Source organism: Solanum verrucosum, unplaced genomic scaffold (assembly GCF_900185275.1).
Source record: "Solanum verrucosum unplaced genomic scaffold, falcon-dt-bn FXZP01000051.1, whole genome shotgun sequence".
Lineage (NCBI taxonomy): Eukaryota > Viridiplantae > Streptophyta > Magnoliopsida > Solanales > Solanaceae > Solanum > Solanum verrucosum.
In genome coordinates this window covers 1,101,678-1,113,316 of record NW_026020110.1, presented here as the reverse complement: position 1 = coordinate 1,113,316, position 11,639 = coordinate 1,101,678, and the positions used below count along the sequence as shown (strand labels likewise).

At 35.5% G+C, this 11,639-nt stretch overlaps 1 non-coding gene across 1 annotated transcript; it reads right to left on the bottom strand.

The window, feature by feature from the left end:
- Window positions 1-11,316: 11,316 nt before the first annotated feature.
- On the bottom strand, window positions 11,317-11,423 carry LOC125825400 (small nucleolar RNA R71). The gene has a single exon (XR_007442855.1). It is a non-coding gene; the product is annotated as a small nucleolar RNA R71 (small nucleolar RNA).
- Window positions 11,424-11,639: the final 216 nt, after the last annotated feature.

Sequence of the window (11,639 nt, the reverse complement as noted above, 5' to 3'; positions counted from 1 at the left end):
AAATTTGGTGGAAGCATACACCTTGCTCTAAAGTACTACAATGAATAGGTCTGCATTCCTAATTTCCTAGCCGAATTCTTGTCCCTAAACAATTCCTTATGGGGTTCGACCCCGACTCTTTGTTGGGTATTTTTATTGACAATGACCTATTAGTGATCTAATTATTTTTTTAGGGTAATTTGAGTGTTATCAAAAATGGCATCTTTGCTAGGGAACAATTAGACGTATTGAATTGATTCAGAATTTATAGTTTACTTCTTCCTATCAAGATTGTGAATACTTATCTTTACTTTCTTTGATTTTGTTTCTATGAATTTTGTGATCATCATATATATAGGAGTGGTATGCCTTATACCGACTCATGGCCTTGTGGTGAAATGAATATGATAAGTCAATTTATGCTTAGGGTCGTGGATGAAAATCTCATTTGGGGTAAGAAAGACCTACACCTACTTTCCCAAGAGAAGGAAAAACTTCAACATGCACCTAGCTCAGTGCTATGATATGGTCAAATTCGAGTTTGGACTCACAACTCGTAGGGCTGAGAAAAACCGTGGGGGTAGAAACTCCTCCTTATCCAATAGCCGGAAAGAGCGAAGAAGGGTCTCAGAACTTGCGCCTTGCTTGGTGTTGGTATGATCCGATTTTGAAAACTAAAGTTTCAAAACCATTTCGCAACTTTGGAAAATTTGTTAAGTTTTGGAAAAATTACAATTTGGAAGTCGCCACTTAATTTTTAGGAAAAATTTAAGAAAACCATTTAAAAGGGGAATTTGAAAGAAAACATTTTGAAATAAAACCAGAGTCGGGTAAGGGTTCAAATAATTCTCTAAGGAAGGGTTTAAGTATCTTAGAGAATCCGCTAACACTCGGTTGACCGGCGGATTAAAAAAGCTTGGCTAATTATTTTTTAAAAAAAGTTACTTATAAAAATCTTGTTTGAAGCTTAGATAAAAATCTCATTATAATTCTAAAAATCTCAAAAATAAACCTAACTTAACTTTTATCCATAGTCATGTTTTGAACCATACGATTAATTCAAACTCATAAACATGGATTAAAGGACCTTGTTTAACAACTACGAAAGGATATAGAAAATCCTTAAGTCATTCATACAAAGTCCTAAGTCAATTTTAAAGACAACTAATTTAGTTTAAGAAACTTAACAATTTTATCCTATTCAAAAATTTGAACTAAATAGTTAATTCAAACTCATAAACATGGATTCAAAGCTTTTCAATAACTATGAAAGAACATAAAAAGTTCTTAAGTTATTCTATAAGCTTAAATTACCTAACTTAAAATGGGTTTTGGGATTTGAAAACTTGATCAATAACAAAATAAAAATATCTCTCCCAAGGATTCATCTAAAATAACAAAATAAATGTTAGAAATTAAAAGCAATTATCACAATATATGGAGAATAAAAGGGCGAATAGAACTTGGACAATTTTAAGTCCACTTGTTGCTTCTTATTTGCTGCTGCTGGTGCTATTTCCGAACTTTTTTAAGTCCCAAAAATGCTATTTCTAGCCTTTTGAGACTGCTGAAACTGCTGCAAGAATCAGGTGTTCAAATTTCGGCCAATTTGAACCCAAAACACTCTCATTTCAGCTCTTTTGAGCCCATGTTGCTGCCTCTGACTTTGGGTTTTTAACCCAATTTTTGCTTCTCGTTTCTCGGCCTTTCAAGGCTGCTGTAGTGGCTAGCTCTTGGGTTTTATCCTAGTAATATTAACCTCCTTTCAATTGGCTTAAAGGAGGTTGACTCGAGGAGAGAAGGAGTCCAATTGGACTCAAACGAGAGAGTTCATGCCAAGAAAAAGAGGGGAAAAGATTAACAACATTTGGATGATATCAACTTAAGCTTAAAACAAACAATGTCATGTAAGCTCAAAACTCTAAATGACATGTTTATCATGGCTGAAATTATACCAAACTTAACCATATACTACTATCAATCACAGAAAAACAAAGATAAAACAAATATAAATTAGAGAAAAGAACTATATCAAGTAAATATGGACTTACTGCTTAAGGAAACAAGCTAATGTCAACATGAATTAGTTTAAGACAAGACACAGATAGCCATATTCAAACACAACAATGATGAAAAAACAAGCTACCAAAAGCAAGCAGAACTCTATCTAGAGTTATTGAACCAGAATTACAACAAAGAACATCTAAGGGCATTCGAGGGTAGCACTTGAAGATTTACGGCAGTTGAGGTTAGATTAACTACAAACAGTAAAGAAAAGACTAGTATATTTGCACCTAAAATCAGTAAATGAACACGAGAACATATTTATAATAATGTCAAAATTATTTGAACGCCACATAATTTCATAAGTAATTCACAATCAGTGTATAAAATAACATGTCCAAGATGGAGGCAATTAACAACAATAGGCAGCCACAACTTAAATATGACAACAACTAAACAGAGGTTTCCTACTCCTACTTAAACACAACCTTTGATCAAACTAAAAAGGAGTTCGAAACAGTTTCAAGTATAGTTTAAAGATAAACAACTTTAGACTCAACTTGATCAAAGTTTTAAGCCAACTCATTTAGCATATACGAAAGACAAACAAGAAAGAGCAGGGAGATATAAAATAACTTTACACCAAAATAACTTAGAGAATTTAAACAAGGATCTAAGTAGAGTAATCTAATAAATTTTAGGACGTATAAAAGCTATGATATGAGCTTTCATCCATCCCAACATAACTCTTTGGAGAGTGCTAAAGAGCAACCCCAAAGGTAAGCAATTTCTCACTCAAACAGGCTCTCGACTGGCACTGAGAGCCAATGGTCTGTTATTTGACAAATCAAATGACCAACAGATTTTACAAAATAGGCAGGCATAGATGGCATTTCAGCAACGAATACAGGTTTCAAAGAGGAAAAAAAAAACCTTAAAACTGATAAAACTAAACTCCATATTTCAGATAGCATTCTTGATATAAGACACATGAGTGATAAAGAAAGTTAAGCATGGAACTACAAGGTCACCGAAAAGGCTAAAGAACAGGAGACAAGAATCATTAAGATCAGGTGTAAACAAGATGCATACTAATCATATATAACTCAAAGTATTTATCATAATGAAATTCTAAGCTACTGCTTATATGAATATTGACTAAAACAAATCGACCAATTTAACATACAAGATAAGCTAAACATAAGGGCTATCTCACATACACAAGAATGAAGTAATACAAGCAACCATCCTCTTTTCAACAAATATGAATTTAATGGTAAACAGAAAACATAAACAAAGAACTGGACATTTGAGACTAAATAAAAACGGATATCAGCTTAAACAACTTAGTTAAATAGTATCTATGACAAACAAGAAAATTAGCTATTTTACTAATTACTAAGATGCTAGAAAGCAAAACCAATTTTTTAGCAAATACAATAAACTAATCTGATCCCGTCACACAACGAAATAAAAATATATATATTTAGAAGAAGAAAGAATTACATTTCGCTGAGTAGCGAACTAAAACGGCGAGTTGAGAAGACGACTCTACCACTTCTTTCAACTAGAACAGCTAAAAAAGCCATAAAGATTAAACTATTGAACCAAGATTTCCCAAACCTTTTAGGGGTATTCTCAGGTCTAAAAAATCGTCCCTGAAAAGTGAAGAGAGAGGCCTATTTATAGGACCCCGAAACCTCTCAAATTTCTGATGAAGAATCGATGTGGGAGGAGCAATTTTTTGAATAAATCTTGATGGATAAGGCTCTAGTGAGCTTGAATCATACGAATTAGTAAGAATTTGAAACAAAATTGAAAAAGAATATCGAAATTGAAAGGATATTTCCGTTGGGAGAACAAACCAAGAATCTTTGTGTGTCCTTGGTCTCGTGCCAAGCACGCTCGTGTTCTACGATTTGAAGGTGAGAGAGGTAAGGAATTTGAAGCGGAGGCAAGGGAATTGGGTTCGGGTCGCTCTTGGTTTGCTGGGTTTGAACGCGTTTGGTTGCATTGGAGTTGTTGATGAGCTCGTTCTTTGTCTCACAGAAAAAGAAGAGTACTTGGGATTAAAGGGAAAATAGGCCGGTAATGAGGTAGTTGGGCCAGGAAATTGGGTCTGAAATAGGTCCCCAAGTCTTGAAAATAATAAGATGATAATATTTGAAAATGAAATAAATTATGTATCTAATCGATTAATAAGCTTCTTGATTTTTACAAATGTGAAATAATTAACTAATTATTGAAAATAATACTAATTGCAACATTAATTAAAATTTTGATTATTTTAAGGAAAATAAGATAAGTATTAAGTAAAACATTATTTTTTTTAGACGAATTTTTAAAAATATTTATAAAACCCCAAAGTCATACACAAAACTTATATTTATATAAATATAGAAATATATAATTGCTTCTAAAAACAAAACAAAACCAAGCCTGAAAACATTTTTGGATTTTTCAAAAACAACTATTTCCAATTGTTTAAAATTTAAGAAGCTTAAAAATTAATCAAATCGTGGAGGGTCAAAATTGGGTGTCAACAGGTGTTATGAGACGACTCAACTCTAGTTTGATATTGCAACCTTGGAAGCCAATATGAGAACACAAAAAGGGATTGTGGTGGATATGTAAGATATCTTGAGCTTGTGCAACCAATCAAAATTAATAACAATCCATGAATCCGGAATAAATGAAATGATACTAAAGTTGAATGAAAATCCAAAAAGATCATCCATGGAAACTTTAGTTCATGCAGAATCAAGAGTGTCACTCAATTGAGGGCCAACAATCATGAAAATCAAAGCTCAAGTGTCCTAGTGACTCTCTCACTCTCACTCTCACTCTTTCCCAAGGATCCAATATGAAAGATTAATGCAAAGTTAAGTAAGAAATTCAAATTTTCTAAGTGGAGGGATCGAGTGGACCTCTTGATACTCTCATGCACTCCACATGCTCTTCGAAGTGAAAATTATATGAAAGGTTCATTGCCTCAAAGAGGAAACACAAAGGGTGATTTTAGAGTGTTTGGAGTTAATATGAACAAGTTTGGAGGCACGGATCTTAAATGAAATGAAGTTCGGGGCTAAAAATCCCTCAAAATATGACTTGGAAAAAATATTGGGCACCCAAACTCGCCCAATGAGATTGGGCGGATCTCCAAATAGACCCCAAGCCCACTGAAATGGACAATGAGCACTCTGCTGAAAAAAGCTTATGATGTCACTAAAGCGAAATGAAGTTCGCTTAAGTCAAGTCCGCAAAAACGGCACCCTCTTGCAAAAGCAAACATCGCTTAAGAGGAGGGGCACTTGCAAAAGCAAACTCCAATCTTATTGAAGGGTCACAAAAGTGACCAAAATGACGCTTAAGCAAAGGTAAGGAGTTAAAAAGGAAGTAGTCAGAATTCAAACAGTTGAAAAAACAAAATAAAAGGTACAAACTTCTTGCTCTCCTCTTAACTTGTCTCAAATTGATTTCTCAACTCTTGGTCTTCATTGTAAAATAAGAATCCAATAAGTCTCTCTAACTCTTACTCTCTTGAAGTGGTGCATTCATTCTTAAAATTGTGTTACCTTGTTGAAAGTTAAGGGTATTGTGTGGGTAGTAACTTCTCAAACTTTGGGGGTTAAATTTTTGTATGTGTTGGCCGAATTTTGATTGATAATTGTTGAATACATGTGTGTGGGCTGATTTAGTGTATTGAGGAAGTCTTTTGTACCCATTTTATGATCAAATTGATGAGAAATAGATTGTGCACCACATGTTTGATAAAATACCCATAAGAACACAAGGATGATTTTCGAAGCTTTTTGCATCAAAATGATCAAGTTTATCAATTGCTTGTTTGGTTGTTGTTAGATTTGAACTATTGGGGGTTGAATTTTTTTGTGAATTTGTATGTCGAAATTGGTTGTTCATGTTGAAGGAGATGACTGGCCCTGAAAGCGACCTCGCCATCGTATAAGCATTCTCCACTTAAGTGATCCCTCTTCGCCTTCACAATTTCCACGTAAGCAGCCTCCTAGTCGCTTTTTCTAGGCGAACATGTCCTTGCTTGCGAGATCAGACACCAAACTCTACCAGTGTTCAAATTTTTCAGTAGGTCTATTTTTTTCCCGAATTGATTCCTAACCCTTTTATTTGACTTCTACCAATAAAATAGCATTGTTTAAAACATGATTCTTATAGTTTCATGTTATTGTGATTTTGAATTTCTTAAAAAGTCAAAAATGGAACAAGAACATGGTCTTGAAGAAGAATTTGTGGTCGAACATGACCAACATTGCATTGTCTCTCTCCGAGCTCAAGAGAACTATTATTCTGATCTAATCAACAAGAAGTTACTTCTTGAGAGGGGAATTGAATTGGATAAGGTGGTTGAGATGCTTCCGAACTTCTACCAATTGCTAAAGAACTCCGAGTTGATTTACTTTATTCCTAAACCATGCAAGGCAAATCAACAATAGGTGCGGGATTTTTATGCCAACCTCATGGAAACCAACATGTCAACGAGGTTGATCACCATTCGGGGTGAGGTTGTCAATTATGGCCAGAAGCGATCAATGCAATAAATAGGCTGCTAGATCACGATATTGAGGCCTTTACGGCTAAGGATTGTGAGTCGGATGCTTAGATAGCATCAAAGCTATGCCCAAGAAAAAATGTCATGTGGGCTATCACAAAGGCCGGAATTCTATGCTCATATTTGACTGCCAAGGCAAGAATATGGATGTCCATTGTATGTAGCCGCATATCCCCGAGTGGGAGCATTAGAAACATTTTGGTGTTCCAGGCACAAATTTGTGGCATATTTATGTAACACCTCGCTATTTGAAAGAACTAGAATTTTAGAGAAAACGTTTTTGGAAATAATCAAATTTGGAAAGTTTGACAAGTTAAGCTAAGTATGAGTTTTGGGTCAACTTGAAATGTCAATAGCTCCTAGAACATGATGATTTAGGTGGGATACAAGATACCGTAGGAAAGATATTTGATTTATATTTCCAACACCACCGAGTTTGCTCATTTTTGAGTTTGTAAGAGGGAGATATGTCCATTTGAAGTCGGGCTGTCCAGATAAGGAAAATCAAAAACCAGATTTTAGAAGGGTAGTATGGTCTTTTCACTACCCAATTAACTAAATTCATTTTTGGTAAGTAAATTGGGGTCTAAACTGATTTGGTTTAGTTTACGCTTCATAAAACTAATTTAGGGTTTTGAGAGAAGAGAAAATAAGAGGAGAAAAGTCAAGGTTCATCATCGTTCTTGAGGTTTTCGCTTGTGATTTCGCCAAGGGTTAATCCCTACGAGGTATGTGAGATCACATAGCATTAGTTTCATTCACCCACGCGCCAATCCTGATTTAATTCCGCAAAATTATGTTCTTGAAAGTATAGAAATTGAGTTCTTGATGGATTTTGTTGAAGTTTCTATTGGGTTCTTGATTGTTGAAGTTGTTGAGAAGTTCTTGAGTTAAATTCATGGAATTTGATGTTGATTTGAGTGGATTCTCGTATATTTTGGTTGTGTATTTGAATCTAAGCATTTGGGGAAGAAACTAATCGAATCTAGAGGGTTTAAAGTTGAAAAACGAGCAAGAAAAATTGGAGTTTTCTAGGCAAAAGAGTGGGGCGCCGCGCCACTCAGAGCGCCCCACTTTAGGGTCTGTGGTTTGGGCTCTGGGGAGCGGCGCCAGCCAGTGCCCCCCAACCCAGACTCTACAGTTTAACCTCTGGCACCCGGCACCATTCAGAGCGCCACGGTCGCCAGGTTTTCTACCATTTCCCACTTCTTTCCGTTTGAGTTCCCTCGAATCGTACCTATGTTTCCTAGTTGATTTCTACACTCTAATATGTCTAAACATCATGATATCATCTATAACATAAGATCATGACCCTTGAATTCATAAATCAAATTCAAGGTAGAGCTAAGAGTCAAGTCAAGAGAGTTCTTAGAATCTTTACAAAGTTTTTTACAATCATTTTAAACTTGTTTTAAAGACTTAAGCATTGAGTTGAGAAAGAGTAGATCCGAGTTCATTTCTTTAAAAAATTGAAGTATGGGGACTAAGTACTCCCAAAGAGAAAATGTTTTCAAATTTAAGATGAGAGGAAACACCGATTTCCAAACGAGTTTTCATGAGTTTTGAGTAAGCTTTTTGAGTAATAACCTCAAGTCACAGAGAAAGAGTTATGTTTTTAAACATATGAGCTGAGTATATTTTGGGAGTAATATTGAGCACCAATATGGGGACGAATTCATAATAACTCAAATTTCCATAAACCATGTAGCCATCGTGGGTAGAAAGGGTTATACTTTTTAGATGATTCCTTAATTCTTTTTAGCATAGACTAGTTGATCCACTTAGTTGAGGCGTTCTACATCCCGTAAAGTTATGGGATAGTTATGGCAGCGTAGGTGAGACTATGTATCATCACATAGCTCATAGTGATGGTTGTCGGTTAGAGAAATTCCCACAGAGTTATACTACTTTATTATATATATGTATATTGAGTTGTTTCTTACTGTTTTAAATTCTTTATATAAACTTCATCTTAACTGTTGTTTATTTCTGCATTAAGTTGAGTATCCATGAGTTGAGTAAAGTTGAGGTAAGTGTTTCTTTCAGAATTCATTTCAAGCTTATGTAGTGTTTAGTTTTCTCCTCGCATGCTCATACATTCAATGTATTGATGTCATTTGGCTTGCATCATTTTATGATGCAAATACAAGTAATCAGGATCAGCATCCAATGCCTCGTTGATCCATTTGAACACTCAGAGTCAGTTGGTGAGCCTCTTTGCTTTCTAGAAGATCCTTTTTTATATCGTTTTAGTATTTCAATTTTTAGGATGATCGGGGGTCTCGTCCCGACATCCCTCATAGTTTAGAGGCTTCATAGACGGATAACTATAGTTCATTAGTCTTGCCATTTTCAGTTGTTTATGTTAAGACATTGAGTGGCCAGTTTGGCTAGTCGAATGTTTCTTTTAAGACATTCTAAGTTATTGCATGAGTTATCTTTTGAGATTGTTTCTTATTATTTAAGTCTTTCGCTAAAAGTTAAGCCAGGCCAAGGGTTCCCTTATGGCCATCAATGGTTCTCGAGTGCCAGTCCCACCCAGGGTGTAGGCCCAGGGTGTGACAATTTACTTGATGATGTCCCGCTAAATGTGGATCATTTGATCATGAATGAATTCTGAGAGTTCAAGCTTCATGACTGCCTTTCCCTTGTTGTCCCTTCCTTAATCAAAGATTTATGCAAATGGGCTGAAGTGTAAGTGCTCCCGGGTGATACTTGGGTGGGATCCAAACATCAAACATTTCCCGTTAAGATGGGCGGTGAAGGCACGGTTGTAAAACCAAAGAAGAGGAAAGTTGATTCGGGAAGTCCCTGCATATGGAGGAGGATTCTCCTATACCTCTGGTTTTGGGACCTTTTGAATCGTTGGCTAGTGAGTTGAGGATTGTAAATGATATAGTGACAAATTTGTTGATGAGTGGTAAATTTGCACTCATTTGATGTCTATTTAGCTGAATAATTAGTGTCATCAATGCCTAATTTTGTCTTATTCTGATGATATGTTGATGATTTGTATCTATGAAGGCTACTAAACAAGACAAGGATGAATGTTTGAAATAATGGCCAAAAATGCAAAATATAATGCAAACTATATATTGATAATCGCCAAACAAGTAAGGTGAATCACCTAATGAGCATGACCTCGCCCAAAGTGAAAGTGCACAACACTTGTGTCTATCGATACAGGTTGGCGAACTCTAAAGGAAAAGGTGACTCGCCGAATGAGAAAGGTGAACTTGATGATCATCATTGAAAGTGAAATGCAGGGAGAAAAATTAAAGGCTCAAAAGGTGAACCAAGGTGGTACTCGATGATATGTCGAACGTGAAAGGCAGAATCAAACGATCTCGCTGACTGAAAGTAGGTTTGCTTGTAATTGCTTAATTTCATGTTACCCATGACTGCTTTCATGGAAGGTATAATTTCTTTACTTTTTGTGATGGGTGGATAAAACCCCAAGATCTGGGGATGGAGTTATGGGGTTGGGTGTTGATTTAATGTAGTGGGTATTATGTTGTGCTCTGTTTTGTTGTTGTTCATACATGAATTTGGATTAATTAGCATGGTGTTAATTTATGGGTGAAGGTTGCAAACTTAATTCCTACTTCCGATCTCCGGTCAATGCTCGAAAGAGATTGATTGGTAATTAGTCCAATACTAGCAATTTAGGTTTAATGTCTATAACTTGCTTGAAAATAGAGGTTATGGGTCGGATCTATTGCCTTATTTCTGCATCGAAAGAGAGAATAAAGTAAGGTATTGGGTTGTTTAGATTGACATATAGATGAGACTTATAGGATATTCGATGCAAGGATGTTATGAGATCGAAAGAATATTAGCGGCATTGATGATGACTTAGCCTATTCATGAATGTTCATCACTATAGAGCAGCACAATCACCCTTATGTGACATTGATTTACAATCCCCACACCCCTAGATTGATTTTTATTTCTTATAATTCCAGCAATTTTAGTTTAATTGTGACAATTGATAACCAAATATTTTTATTAAATTGCTGAAATCATCCACCCATTTTTTTTTACTATTACAAATAAATGATTTTACAATCCAAATTTCTTGATAAGAATTCTCTACGATATACCATTTCCTGTGTGATTTGATCCTGACTCTTCGTTGGTTTTTTTATTAACTACGATCATTGTTCCTTTTAATTTTTTTGAAGGAGGAAATCTGATTGTTATATAAAATGGCGCCGCAACCGAAGAGTGGTGATTGAGAATTCTATTTGAGAAATTAGTTTGTAATTTTGTTAAATTGTAGTAGATTTTTTTTTGTGTTGTTGTTGGCTGATTTGCAGATCTTATACAATGAGTGACCATGGTAGTGATAAGATAGTCACTATGGTCAAACTAACAACATGGGTGATTTGAATGATATGCATGTGAATATTGTTCAAACTACGGGAGCCATCCGGATACCTCCCACAATCGGAAGGGTTATGTTTCACGTAACTGAAACAATACTATAATTGCTCCAACTAAGAGGAATTCTAGGGGATTTAGCCCATGGAGATCCTTATGAACACCTTAGGAGTTTTTTAGAGGTGTGTGGACCATTTGTGTTCAATAACATCTTCCAAGAGTCCGTGGGGTTGAGGTTATTCTCATTCTCTTTAATGGGTGAAGCTTCAAGATGGTTGGCAGAATTGTCAAATGACTCTATCATTTCTTGGGAAGAGTTAACTGATGCTTTATTGGAGAAATTCTTTCCCCCATCAAAGATATTCAAACTTAGAACTCAAATCCAAAATTTCAAACGCATTGGAGGTGAACCTCTACATGAAACATGGTTGTGGTTCAAGGAACTATTGTTGCAATGTCCAACACATGGTTTTCCAGACAATTTGCTACTGCAATACTTATATTGTAGCCTTGATTCAGTCAATAAATGTGTGGTTGATCAGTTAGTCCAAGAAGGATTAATGAGACAACCATATGATATGGTTGCTTTATTGCTCGATAACATGACCAAAGTAAACCGAGCATGGCATACTAGAGAGGATCATATGCCTACTCTACAACTGAGCATGAGTAAGGAACAAATCAAGAA